The following is a 14,646-nucleotide window of genomic DNA, read 5'->3' on the forward strand; positions in this document are numbered from 1 at the left end:
AGAGTCCTATAGTAGTGAAGAGATCGAACTGAACACTCTGGAAGAGACAGGCTCTGGACAGACTGCATTTTAAGGCACCAGGTAGAGTATGCAGAGCATGGGGTCCAGAGATGAGGTCTTATTTCACATTGTGCTCACCCTACCCTTATTCATCCACAACCTGGGCTTTGAACTCTTAATCCTCCTGCCTTGGCCTCCCCAGCAGCTGGGTTATCAGTGCATTCCATCACACCTGGTTCAAAAATTGCTTCTTCTTCTTCTTCTTTTTGTGGTACTGGGTTTTGAACTTAGGGCCTCACACTTGCTAGACCATGGCACCACTCTTTTATGCTTTTAGGTGTTTTTTCAGATAGGATTTCACATTTTTGCCTGAGGCTGACCTCGGATAATAAACCTGCTACCTATGCTTCCCATGTAGCTGGGATTACAGATATGTGTCACCACACATGTGTTGTTGGTTGAGATGGGGGGGTCTCACTAACTTTTTGCCAAGTCTGGCCTCAAACCTTGAGCCTCCTGATCTCTGCCTCTCAAGTAGCTGAGATTACAAGTGTCTACCACCACACCTCAAAATTAGCCTTTTTTTTTTTTAATTGTTCTGGGCTTGAACCCAGGGCCTACACTTTGAGCCACTTCACCAGCCCTTTTTTTGTGATGTGTTTTTTTTCAAGATAGGGTCTTATGAACTATTTGCCTGGGCTGGCTTTGAACCATAATCCTCCTGATGTCTGCCTCCTGAGTAGCTAGGATTTACAGGCAGGAGGCACTGGCGCCCAGCCAAAATTAGCTTTTTGTTAAGGCAAAAGAAATAAGAAGTAGGGAAGTTCAGATGGAGCTAGGATGAGTTTACTGCATTAGGAAACATGTCAGGTGTCCAGTTTGCCTGCTAGGAATTGTCTACAGATATAATTTTAGGCCTTCTAGCAGCCATGGTGAGAAGGAAGGAATGCTCCATGGCTAACAGGAAAACCACAAATATCCCTGATAGGACACCAGGAAGTTTTCTTTACTGGGTCTACGTGATTGAAATACACTAAAATGTTCTTTAGGGACAGTACTTGTTAATGTGACCCATTAACAAGTGTCACAGGCCAGTTCTTTCCTCACACTGGGGTCAGCACACAACGGGAGGGCCTCTCCACATATGTGCTCAATACATGAATGAATGTGGGGAGAACGTGAATCAGAGCAGATGTCTGGCTCTCGTGGTCTGACATCATTCTGTGGTACATTGTAGAGTATTTTGAAGAATGGATGGACGCCATATATATATATATATATATATTTTTTTTTTTTTTTTTTTTTGCAGTGCTGGGGATCAAACCCAGGGCCTTGCACATACTAGGCAAGTACTTTACCTTTGAGCTATACCTCCAGACCATGGACTCCATATGTTTTAGAAAATCCTCCAAAAGAAATGGTGCTTAGGGCTGGTGGAGTGGCTCAAGTCACAGTGGACCTATCTAGAAAGCATGAGACCCTGAGTTCAAATCTATCCTCTCCTGCAAAAAAGAAATGGTATTTCTCTTGGTGTATCAATGGACACAAAGGAGTAAAAAGTCACCCCACAGAATAGGAGAAAATATTTGCAAATCACTTAGCTGGTAAGGATCAAAAATTCAGAATATATGAAGAATAACTAAAAACAAGAACAAAACCCAACAACAAACTTCAGAAATGGGCAATGGTCTCAAACAGGTATTTTGCCAAAGAATTTACACAAATGGTCAAGAAACACATGAGGAGAAGCTCAAAGTCACCAATCATTAGGGAGAAGCAAATTAGAACCACGGTGAGACACCACTTCCCACCCACCGGGATAGCTATGATTAAAAAATTAAAAAGCACACACACATACTCAGCAGAAAACAGCGCTGGTGCAGATGTGGAGAAGTGGGAATTTGGGTGCTGTAGGGGCAATGTGTAATGGAATTGCTGCTATAGAAAACAACATGGCAGTCCCTGAAAAAGTCTAAACTATACTTCCCATATGGTCCAGCAATGCCCCTTCTGTGTGTGTACCCCAAACTATTGAAAGCAGGGCTCGAGCAGACACTCGTACATCCACGTTTAAAGCAGCATTACTGAATGGGTGCTGGTGGCTCACACCTGTAATCCTATCTGCTCAGGAGTTAGAGATCAGGATCTTGGTGCAAAGCCAGCCTGGGCAAATAGTTCACGAGACCCTATCTTGAAAAATATCCAACCAAAAAAGGGCTGGTAGAGTGGCTAAGTGGTAAAACACCTGCCTAGCAAGTGTGAGGCCCTGAGTTCAAATCTCAGTGCTGCCAAAAAAAAGCAACAGTACTCATAATAGTCAAAAATTGGAAAAACTCAAATACCCATCCATAGGTGAATAGACTGACAGAATGTGGTGTATTAATAGAATGTGACTCAGCCTTAAAATGGGAGGAAATTCTGACCCATGCTACCGCATGGATGGCCCTTGCAAACATCAGACTGAATGAAATGAGTCAGACACAAAAGACAAGAGTTGTATGGTTCTGCCGTAGGAGGTACTTGACGCAGATAGAAGAATGGTAGTTACCAGGGGCCAGGACACAGAATAGGGAATTATTGATTTTTTTTTTTTTTTTTTTTTGCAGCACTAAGGTTTGAACTCAGGGCCTCACACTTGCTAGGTAGGTGTTCTTACTGCTTGAGCCCCTCCACCAGCCCTTTTTTGTGATTTTTTTTTCTTATTTATATTTATTGTTGTGCTGGGTTGTACAATGTGACATTAATGAATGTTCTTACAATGTATCAAATATCACACTTGAATTCACCCCCCTACCATTCTCCTTCATCCCCACTCCCCCCATTCCTGGAATTTTTCCGTTTCCACACATGTGTATACAGCATCTGTAACATACTCACCCTCCTACCCTTTCCCCACCTCCTCCCCTCCCACTGCTACCAGGCAGGACCTGTTCTGCCCTCCTGTTCTCTGATTTTGTAAAAGAAACAAAAAGTGACATTTTTGTTTGTTTAAGACAGCAATGCAAAACACATGTATGTAAATAGAAAAATGATACCTGCTGAAACTGTTAAGGAATGGGGCGGGGGAGGGGGGCGGGTAAAGGGGAATGGAGGAGGTGAATTCAAATACGATATATTTGACATATTGTAAGAACTTTTGCAAATGCCACAATGTCCCCCCACCCAGCACAACGACAAGAAATAGAATACAGTGCTACAGCCTTGTCGATGCAGTGCTGGTGTGTGGAAGGCTCCTCACACATTGTCAGGATTCAGCAGAGACCCAACAAACGTCATTCCCTTCCTTGAAAAAGAAAAAAATAGCTACACGGGGAGTTTCCTTTTGACATTCTATGTATTATAACCTGACCTGGTTCATCGCCTCTATTTTTCTCCGTCTACCTTAGTCCCTTTCTTGTGGTTTCAACAGGTTTAAAAAGTCTACATTCATTCTTGTACAGAAAGTACATCAACCATATTCACCTTCTTAATTTCCTTCTTTTACCCTCCCCTTCTTGTATGAGCCCTCCCCTTAGTGTGACCTGTGTTTCACAGTATTGCTGTATTTGTATTAGGTCTGTATTCCACATTTGAGAGAAAGCATGCAGCTTTTGGCCTTCTGAACCTGGCTAACTTCACTTAAGATGATGTTCTCCAGTTCCACCCATTTACATGCAAACAACAAAATTTTATTCTTCATTGTGGCTGAATAAGTGATGGGTTTTTTCAAAATAGGGTCTCCCAAACTATTTGCCTGGGGCTGGCTGCTAGCTACCATCCTCCTGATCTCTGCCTCCTGAGTAGCAGGGATTACAGGCATGAGCCACCAGCGCCCAGCTGGGAGTTTTTGTTTAACAGATACAGAGTTTCAGTGAGGGATGATGAGAAAGTCCTAAAGACAGGGAGTGGTGACAGTTGCACAGCAATGTCAATGTATTTGATGTAAGTTGAACTACACTTAAAATGATAACTTTTATATATATTTTATACAAATTAAAAAAAAAAAAAAGCTGATGGAGTGGTTCAAGTGGTAGAGTGCCTGCCTAGCAAGCAAGCACAAAGCCCTGAGTTCAAACCCCAGTATTGCCCAGAAAAACAAAAAACCCAAAGCATATTGCAGTTTTGGGCTGGCGGAGTGGCTCAAGTGAGTGTCTGCCTAGCGAGTGTGAGGCCCTGAGTTCAAACCCCCGCAACCAAAAAAAAAAAGCCAAGAGTAGATTTAAGACTGGTGGAGTGGCTCAAGTGGTAGAGTGCCTGTCTAGCAGGTGTGAGGCCCTGAGTTCAAATCCTAGTGCTGCCAAAAAAAAAAAAAGATGAAATGCCTTTCCTCTGTTAGGCCTTTGAAACTCTGCATGGCAGTAAGTTTAAGATTATTTAGTTTCTAATAATCTCATTTTTTAAAAAAAGTTGTTCTTCCTGTGGAAAATCAAGAATATTTGTCGAAGTGACATTGAGAAAATTTCAAGTAGCAGAAAACAACACAAATGGCTTAAACAACAAGGGACTTATCTCACCAAATGGGAAACAGGAGGGAGAGCACTTTGGTGGTTGGTCAACTCAGGCATAGTGATGTCATCAGCTCTGGTTCCTTTACTGTCCTCCCCAGTTGGTGTTCTCCTAAGGAAACATCCCGTCATTGTCACAATATGGCTGCCATGATCCTGACATCAAATTCAACTTGGTAACAGCAGCAGCAGAAAAGGAGCTGCTGTTTTGTGCCTCTCTTTTTGACTATAAAGAACTCTTTCCTTGAAGCCTTCCAGCTAACTGCCTCTCCTGTCTCATAGTCCAGAACTAACTCACATTTTCATCTCTGTACCAACTTGTGGCAAGAGACATGGTACCAGGAGTGATTGATAGGCTGGTTAGGGTGTCCAAGGCATGTAGGGAGCAGGGAGATAGGTGCTGGAACAAAAGGAGGGATTTGTCACATGGAAGTAGAGCAAAATAGATTACCAATAGGTCACATAGCCAAGGTTTGAATCTTATTAGAAGTGTGATAACCTAGCAACTTACATAAATATCTCCGAGCCTCAATTTCCACAATGTGAAGTGAGGATACACTATTTCCCTCTACTGGGTAGCTGGGAGGACTGAGTGAGACGGTGTTAGCAAAGCAGCTGTTGTAGTGATTCATGCACACTGTGGTATCGAACAAGATCGCATTACCAACTGTTTGTCACACAATGAGTGCTTCCTAAATGGTAGTTACCATTACTAGTCTCCATTTCCCAAATGTGTGACTGCACCATTGCTTAATTATCTTCTTTAATTATCCAAGCAAGTAAACACTTGGGAAATAAAAAACACAGAGGTAATAAGCTACCATGAGCCATGGAATCCAATTCTGTGGGAACAAGAGTCCTACAATGTATTAGTCGTCTAGGACTGCCATCACAAAGTGCTCCAGACTAGGTGGCTTAGATAATGAAGTTTATTGTCTCACATTTCTGGAAGTTGGAAGTCTAAGATCAAGGTGTCTGCAGGGTTAGTTCCTTCTGAGGGCTGTGAGGGAGGATTTATCCCAGTCCTCTCCCCTTGGCTTCCTGTGTCTTGGGGTTGTCTTCCTTCTGTCCTTATCTGTGTCCAAATTTCTTCTTCTTCTGGGCTAGGGATGTAGTTCAGTGGTTAAGTGTTTGCCTGGCATGTACAAGGCACTGGCTTCGATCCCCAGTACTGCCAAAAAAAAAGTAAACAAAAAAATAATTTTCCCTTCTTATATTAACATCAGATATTTTGAATTAGGGCCCATTCTAAAGACCTCATTTTAACTTGCCTCTGTAAAGACCCTACCTCCAAATATGGCTACATTCTTAGGCGATGAGCCTAGGATTTCAACATGTGAATTTTTGGGGGAAACCATTCAACTAAAGACAGAGTAAGGATCCCTTGGATAAGAATTGGTATTTTGGATTCCATATTCCTCTAAAGCCAAAAATGAGAATTCTTGTGTCAATCCTCTTTATCTTACCCATACCCACTCCCTTCTCCAACCTCTTCATTTTAAATGGGTTTGGAAATGATCCTAAATCCTGCTCTGGCTGACCTGGTGACCTGTAACAGATGTGTGAAGAAATGACTTAGAGATGATTACCTGAGAGGGCCTGTTGGGAAGCATGACCAGAAAGGGGGACGAGAAAACCATGACTGGTTATTTATAATGAATCTCTACTAAGCACTGACTGTGAGCAGGTCACGGGCGCTTGGCGCTGTAGGGTATGGCTGTGTGGGGGTGGATCACTTCCAGTCTTTAGGGATCTATTTATGTCACACGTGTGAACTGCTAACATGTTGGAAGTGCAAACTCAAGAACAAACAATGGGTTATAAGGAGGCAAAGAAGGTAAAAGTGAATCTAGTTGGAGAAATCTGAGTGAACTTTGATGCAGAGGAGATCAGGTAAGAGGCCCTTGGAAGCTTTGAAAGCACTGGATCTTTGGGGATTGACAGTTATAAATGTAGGTGATGGAGCTACATAAGGAAAGGTATAAAGAAACTTTTGAGAGTGTGGATAAGGAGGAACAGATTCACTAGAAATCTTGGAGAAGCCCTGGTCCTGCAATCGGCTGAGCCATAATGTCAGGCTTAGAAGTCACATGCCAGTCCTCAGCTAAAGTAGGAATGGCTTGGAAGAGACTGACAGACATTTTAGGCTAAATCAAGCAGAATTGCCTGACTTCTGGGATCTATGGGAAGAATCGGAGCAGTGATCAAGGGAAAGTATTTCATGGTTGGTTGACATGAAGCAAGCACATGTCACCACAGTCTGCTCACGACACCTTGAGAGAGTTTGAGAGAGTTGTTTAGATTCTCTAGTTATCAGTCTCCTCTTCTGGAAAGTGGGGGTGATCGCATTGCTTGTCAGGTCTCCCACAAGCTGGTATGGAAGTACTGCAGGTGACGGTTACCAGCACAGTCTTGGTACGAACCCAACAAATGTTCACCAGTCAGAGAGGAATTACCAGACTTCATTGAGTTGAGATATGGTTGATATCCTGAAGTTTCCTTGTTCTGTAGCAGAATAATTTGTGTTCTTAAAAACAAGATATATAAATACATCAAACTGCTGCTAAATTGTTAAAGATTTATGAAGCGAGAAGAGAGAAAGGTTGAGAGCCTAGTGAGGGGTCTTTACTCCATCCCCTCTCCCAGCACACTCCACCCACTGGAAAAGGAGAAGACCAGTAATTGAGGAAAGACAATAGCAAGACATGGAAGAAAGTATATACAGTCTATTGTATTAGGCATTGCCTCACAGCCACTATCTCTACAAGGGTCTGACCTCTGGGCCTCATCCAGAGGTTGCCACTTTTCCTTCTGACCACTAGAGGCTGCTCTGGCTAGATTCTCTAGCTCAGGTGCAACAGAAACAGATGTTTGACTCCCTTGAGTTTGAATGATGAGGACAGGTAGTAGCTGAGGACAGATAGAGATAGTGGAGAAAAGGAGCTTGATGAAGCCAGGTCTGGATCCGGATTAGGTTCAGGTTGCCAGGTCTGCTTAGGAAAGGTGCAGGCTAGGGAGGGTGTATAGCAGACTGGAACCTGTGGGAACTTGAGACAGCTTCTGGGGACCAGTCAGGCAAGCCATTGGATTTAAACTTGAATCTTGAACAATGATGGGGCATCTTGATTCTTTTGTTCCTTTTCTCCTGTCTCAAAGAAGCACACTGCACTACCTGGCAGCGGGAGCAGTATGTTTAGTCAAAAATGAGGGGAGAAGCCAAATGGATATCAGCAACCTGACAGGTGATGGAAATGGAAGATAGGGAGGACAACAGGAACACGGGTGAACAGAAGATAGGTTGCACCTGGGACTGATGACGGACATGGAGGACAGTGGGGTGAGAGGGCAGCTAAACATTCCAGCCCTGCGCTGGCCGATTACACCAATATTTCAAGAACTAAGAATGGTATCTTATATTGATTGCACAAGGAAAGGAGTTAGATTTTTGATGATTTCCTTCTAACCATACTTACAGCAAAGATAGTAGCAGTTGGTGGAGTGGCTCAAGTGGTAGAGCGCCTGCCTAGCACTTGCCCTGAGTTCAAACCCCAGAGGTGCCAAAAAAAAAAAAAAAAAAAAAAGCAGCAATTTACTGATGGAAATGAAGATTTTATTCAAACCTCAAACTATTCAAACATGATAAGGAGATGGTTAATGCTGTCTACTGTGGAGAGTGTCCAAAGGGCTTGCATATTATACTCTAAGCTGACATTCAGCCAGGACACCAAAATGGCCATATTTATTATTTATGGTCAGCATCCAAACTGATGGATGAACCTTTCACTATGGTCATATAATTCTGGCCTGCTGCTTCGGAAAGTATATTGTGTATACCAAAGATGAAGTTAGAAGAATAGAGATGCTTCATTTAATCCACCACTAGTGATTTTTGGGTTTTTGGTGGTACTGGGGATTGAACTCAGGGCTTCGTGCTTGCTAGGCAGGTGCTCAACCACTTGAGCCATTCTGCCAGCCTGCCTCACTAGTTTCAGAAAGCAATCCTAGATATGGCTTTTATCAAAACCTTTGGGGTTTCCAAAATACTTTAGTATTTTTTTGCAGAAAAAATACTAAGAGTTCCTTACCAGAATAACAAGCCTTATGTACAGCCCTAAAATAAAAACCAGCTTTGAAATGTGCACTATATAACAGTCATCATTAGTAAATTATCTCAGACTATGTATGTTTCAAGATGTTTAATACTTTTTTTTAGATTATATATACTTTAAGGTGGCTAACATCACATAAGGGAAAAGTGAATTTGTAGACCAATTTAGTTTAATTAGCTATGAGAAAGGATGACAATATGTTTAAGGATGCCTGTCTTTTCATTTTTGACAGAAAAGGTAGGGTCCTGCTATTTTGTGTGTGTGCGGGGGAGTATGGGAGTTTGAATTCAGGCCCTTGTGCTGGTAGGCAAGTGCTCTACCACTTGAGCCATGCCCCAGACAACTTTAATGTTTTTAAACAACTTCATTAAAATATAATTTACATACCATAAACCCCACTTATTTTTAGTGTAGAATGCATTGATTTTGAGTAGATTTACTGGGTTATGCAATTTAACAAGTAAAATTCAAACAGTAAAAAATTTCATGCCATACCCAGTCCAGCTGCTCACCACTTGAAAGTCAATACCTTCCGTCTGGTGAGAAGGAAATCAGTTTTATGCAAAGGCTGGCATCTGAGAGGGTGGGGAGCTGTTGCCACAGAGCTCCATCTTAGGGTACTCTCAGAGGTACAAAGGTCTTTTGTAGGGAAGGAAAAGAGGAGCAGGGGACAATAGGTAGGAAATCTACATGCTGATCAGTGTCTTGGCATCCAGGGCTAAGTCTTGCCAAGTCTTGCCACCCAGGACACGTGTCTCTTTTATTTTCTTTTCTCTGGACTGAACATTGCAATCAACCATGACCTCTTGGGACTAGTTACAAGCACATTAAGTCTCTCCAAGTTAAAAATCACAGCTACTTACATGCTTTGTGTTAGTTGATGCACAAAATTACAAAAGAAGGAGCTGGATGCTGGTGGCTCACACCTATAATCCTAACTACTTAGGAGGCAGAGATCAGGAGGATTGTGGCTCAAAACCAGCCCAGGCAAATAGTTCTCAAGACCCTATCTTGAAAAAACTCATCACATAAAAGGGCTGGTGGCTGAGTTCAAACCCTAGTACTGCAAAATAAATAAATAAATAGATAAATACAGAAGAAGGAGAGGTGTTACATATTCTGATGTTTTCTGAATGTTGCCAGATGTTCTGGGTTTTTGTAAAGGTAAAGAAGGTTATTTAGCAGTTAACAGCTTTTGTTTGTTTTTTTAGACAGGGTCTTGCTATGTATCTCAGACACGCCTCAAACTTGAGATCCTCCTGCCTGTGCCTCCTGAGTGCTAGGATTTCATGTTGGTTTGGTAGTTAACATCACAATTATTTATGTGTGGCTTCTCTTTAGAATTTAGGATGCCAGGCAAAGGGAGAGGAAGTAACCTTTTGAACAGAAAGTTCACCTTTAGTATTGGGCTGGGTTTGGTGGCCATGAGCACAAAAGAGTATGCTTAGCTTGCTTCTTTTCTTTTTTCTTTTTTTGGTGAGATTGCGGTTTGAACTCAGGGCTTCACGCTTGCAAAGTAGGCTCTCATCACTTGAGCCTCACCTTCAGTCTATTTTGCTCTGGTTATTTTAGAGATGGGAATCTCGAAAATTGTCTCCCAAGTAGCTAGGATTACAGGTGTGAGCCATCAGTTCTTGGCTGGCTTCTTTATCCCAGATCCTACCTCATTTCTCTTTCTTGCCTCCCTTCTCCTCTCCCTCCTTAGTGCTTCAGGTGCTGAGGATAATAAGTTGAAAGATGATCCCTTCCCTGAAAGACCAGGAGGAGTCACCAAAGCCATCCAAGAGCGCATTCTCTTGTGAAAGTGTCATCCCTGATAGAGCAACTGCCCTGGGCATTAGGGGATCACAGTTATCTCAACTCCACCCCAGGTTCATGGAGATTTAAGCTCAGTAAACATTATTGAGTATCTCCGCTCAAGCACAAAGATGAATAAGAACTCAGCCCTGCCCCATTGTGATCCAGTTCTAGTAGCCACATATGTGAATCTCAATCTCCTTTAGTACCCTGTGGGTAAGAGAAACAGTCTTGCCCTATTTCCTGGCATTGCCAGTCTCCCTGGCTTACTTTGAGTCTCAGCTCAGACCGGATTCTCAGGTCCTTCTGGCTACCCATCTAACGGAACATATCCCCCAATACACAGATGTCATCACCCCTTCCTCTGCTTTGTTTTCCTTCTTTCCTTTCTCACTCTTTAACGTATAATTTACTTATTTCTTATGTTGTATATTGTCTGCTTCTTCCATTAGAAGTGAGTGTAAGACTCTGGGTATGTTTTCTTCCTGTCCTAACCCTTGTGGTATTATATTCTATACCCAAGAAAATTTCTGGTATAAATTCATAAATATTTGAAACTTTAGCTTTATCTCCAGTGCTGGGTCCCCTTCTCATAAGGATGAATCTTGATTCTCTGTCTCCCACAGAAGACATTGTCTTGGGGCGATGGCTTGGTCCCGAGGGTTGGCCAATTCTCTGACAGTGCCACTTGCCAGCTTGCAGCTCAACACAGACTGGTCCTAGCTGCCTTGTCCCTGCACCTTTCTCACGGAAGAATTTGTTGTGGCATGTTCTTACCTGTTCCTTCCCTAGCTCTAACTGCTACTGTCTGCCTGGTTACTGGCCTCCAGCGTGTCTTAAGACAGTTTTTAAGAACTGGACCATCCAAGTCTGCCCCAGTTAATTAACCTTCTCTGTGTGACAGCTTTACAAGACTGGACAGAAACATCACATGATGCTCTGTGAATTAAAATACCAGTCAGTGGGAATGAATAAGGTTGGAAGTGTTCACCCCACACATGCTAAATGCTTGCACCCCTACACCAAAGACTTTTCTTGAAAGCAGATGAAAAGGGAGTTGAGACATTTTGGAACAATTACTGAACCCTGAAATGAGCTTCTTAAAAGCAATCTTGAAAGTCACTCTTGTATAATCAGATTTCTAGGATAAACTTTCCTGGTTCAATCTCGGCTGTTATAACTAACCTTTCTCTTCCCCAGCTCCTGGCCAACATCTGAGCTGTCAGTACCCTTCGTTTTTCTTTTTTTTTTTTCTTCTGCCTTAAAGTTGTAGCTTAAGATAGACATGCATATAACTTTCTTTCCTTTCTGGTGTACAACAAAGATTATACCTTAGGGGAACGAAGGGACAAAGGCTCAGCCTGGTGACTGTTTGGCAATGCTCTAATTAGGAACCCATACACCACTGACATCCTTTAAGGTTTATCTGTCTCCAGGTGACCAGTTTTCTGAAGGCGCTTAACAACTTACTGGGAAACACCATCAAGAGGTTGTATTTGTGGGATAAGGCAAGAAGGGCCAGCTAAAAGCATTAGGAGCTTTAGGGGTTTGTAGGGCTTCCTTTTCATTTTATTATCATGGCAGAGACTTTTGGATGAGCTAAACTACCTGGGGAGGGAGCTGCGGAGAGCTTCCTGCTCTGCCATATAACGGAGCTGGAGACCCGGGAAGGTTGGTAGGCTTTAACTTGCCAGAGTCAGAGTTCTAGGCTTCATTCTGCAAGGAAATTCTTAAAGGTAAGAGAGGGCACGGTAACCAGCCTTAGCCAGAGACCTTCCTCCTCCATTCCCCTATGTTTTTAGATTTTATTGGAGGACCAAGACATGCAAAGCATGTCCCTAAGGTAGGACTTAGGTGTCGTTTTGTTTTTGCGCAGCTGGAGATGAACCCAGGGTCTCAAGCATGCTAGGCAAGTATGAGTTACACCCCCAACCCAGAAGCTTTTAGTCTGTGTGTGTGGCGGTACTGGGGTTTGAACTCAGGGCCTCAGGCTTGCTAAGCAGGCGCTATCTGCCAGCCCCAGAAATTGGGTTTCAAGGTGAGGAATAAGGTGAGTTCCGAGGTCCCAGTGGTTCAAACTTCCGTATAACTCCTAGGACCTGCACTTTCCTGCCCCGGATATTCTCGGTACCCATTCATCTGAGGGGCCCAGGCGTGAGGTGTCCATTTAGGCCTCTTTGGGTGCATCCTCCCCTCGTTGAAAGCACGAATCTGCCCTGGACTACGTGAACTTTCAACGGCAGCCAAAAAGTATCTGCGGTGACGCGAGTGCCGAGCGGCTTCTGGAACCGCGACCATGTGAACTCCTCCCTCGGGCGGTCCCGGGTCCGAGCCGGGGCCCGCACCTCATCCCCGCCCTCCAGCCCGCGGCACTCGGTCTCCTTTCACACCTGACTTCAGCTCAGGTCTCACTCCCGCGCGGGGGAAGAACGACGTCCAGGTGCTGGTCGGACACTTGGGGGGAGGGAGAAAGAGAGGAGCAGCCCCTCGTCCCAGGGAACGGGGGACGATTGCGGACGGACACACGGACGTGCGGGACAAGCGGCCGGGAGGGGTGCGGGAGGAGGTGGAGCCGCCGGGGAGGGGCGGTGCCGCGGGAGCAGAGCCCAGCCTCCCGCCCCCACCCCCTTCGGTGCCTTAGCCTCGGCAGTGACACAAAAAGCTCCCGCTCGGTGCCGAGCGCCTGGCGGCGGTGTCCGAGCGATCGGGGACGCGGAGGGCGCCGGGCAGGTGGGGGCGCCGCCCGAAGGGCCGGGCCGGGAGCTGGGCTGCAGGCGCTGCCCGCGCCGCCCCGCAGCCCGCGGCGCGCGTCTGGCTGAGCGTGGCGGGCGCGCCGGGACCATCCAGCGATGCTGCCACCGCCGCTGCCGGTGTAGCGAGCGTCCGAGCCCGCAGCGGACAGAGGTCAGCGAGTTTCGGTTTGTTTCCTGCTCTGCGCCCTCCTGGGTCGGGGGCGAAGGGGGCGCGAAGGGATGCCTGCGCCCCCACGGCGGCTGCACCTAGGGAAGCTGGAAAGGGCAATTGCCGCCTGTCGTATGGGGGGGGGTGTGCTACCTTTTGGGCAGTGAATGGGGTGGCGGGGCGGTGGGAGCCCTGGGGAAGGGAGTGCGGGGCGCGGGGGCGGTGGTCCCCGGAGTTGCGTGTCTCCCCAGCGCTGGCAGAGTTGGGCGCGCGGCTGGGGCCGGGGAGCGGCGCTGTCGGCGGCTCAGCAGAGTCCTCGGATGCCCCCTGGAGCTCTGGTCCTAGGGAACTCGCTTCGTGCCCGCGCCGCGCGTGCCCTGGGGGGGTGCACTGCGCGCGCGCGCGTCCCAGCTGCGCCCCCCGCCCGCACACGCCCTGTCTCGTCCGCTCGCGTTCTCCTGGCTGGACGCCTTTCCCATCCCTAGAAGTTGCCCCGGGGCCCCGCCTGGGAAAAGTGGGCGCAGTGGCGGGCCAGACCTTGGGGGTCTTTTGTGCGGACACACGCGCCCGGGGCGCTTGCTCTGGAAGGACAGAGGCAGGACAAAGCAGGCTGGACTCGTGGTCCCCTATGCCGCTTACGGTGGGGGTGTGGTTGTGGTGGTGGGGAAAGCCGTACTGTTTAGGAAGGAGTAGGAAAATGACGAAACAAGAGTGACAGTGACTTGATGAGGCTGTGGACAGGGACAAACAAAAAGAGGATGCTCGCGAATGCAGCGCGGGTGTGTGCGGCTGGCGCCCCGCATCCCCTTCTGACCGGGTTTACACAGTGCATTTTGCTAGCGTGTCTTTGCCCCTAGATGGTATTCTACACCCTCTGGATTCCGAGCTTTCGGAGGGATTACTCTTGCGAGTGGAAGCTTTACCGTGCGGAGTGGAGGGGTAAGGGAGGTGGTGGTTTTTTTTTTTTTTTTTTTTTTTTAAATCTAGAGAGAGGATTAGAAGCCGTTACGCCCCCTCCTCGCCCCGCAGACCCCTCACACCTCAGCTGCTTTCTCCCTGGACACCCACTCACGCACCGCTGGCGCGCCCACGAGGTTGTCTGGATTTCTTTCCGTGCTGCGTGTACCTAACCCTTACTGCATGTGTCTCACTGCAGGCTGAACAAAGATCAGTCTCAATCGTGCTTCCTGCTTGGCGGCCTCTTGCCTCCCAAAGGCGCACCGTTTCCACTTGATGTCGTCACGCAGGAGGGGGTGAAAAGGACTCGAGACAGATTCAGGTAACCCTCGATAATCGGGTAGCAGCCTGGGTGTCTCCGGGTCATTTGGGCCCACAGTGCTGGCACCGGGCTGCTT

The 14,646-nt window shown here is 46.2% G+C and overlaps 1 protein-coding gene across 3 annotated transcripts in view; it reads left to right on the top strand.

The window, feature by feature from the left end:
- Positions 1-13,162: 13,162 nt before the first annotated feature.
- Positions 13,163-14,646, top strand: part of Rnf152 (ring finger protein 152) — a 73,433-nt gene continuing 71,949 nt past the window's right edge. For 2 of the 3 annotated variants that reach the window (XM_074069694.1, XM_020185108.2), the window contains exons 1-2: positions 13,163-13,294; positions 14,448-14,570. The gene's annotated coding sequence lies outside the window, so the exon portion shown is untranslated. Of the gene's footprint in view, positions 13,295-13,745; positions 14,231-14,447; positions 14,571-14,646 lie in introns of those variants that run through there. The other variant, XM_074069693.1, reaches the window with a different exon arrangement.

Source organism: Castor canadensis, chromosome 4 (genome assembly GCF_047511655.1).
Source record: "Castor canadensis chromosome 4, mCasCan1.hap1v2, whole genome shotgun sequence".
Classification (NCBI taxonomy): Eukaryota; Metazoa; Chordata; class Mammalia; order Rodentia; family Castoridae; genus Castor; species Castor canadensis.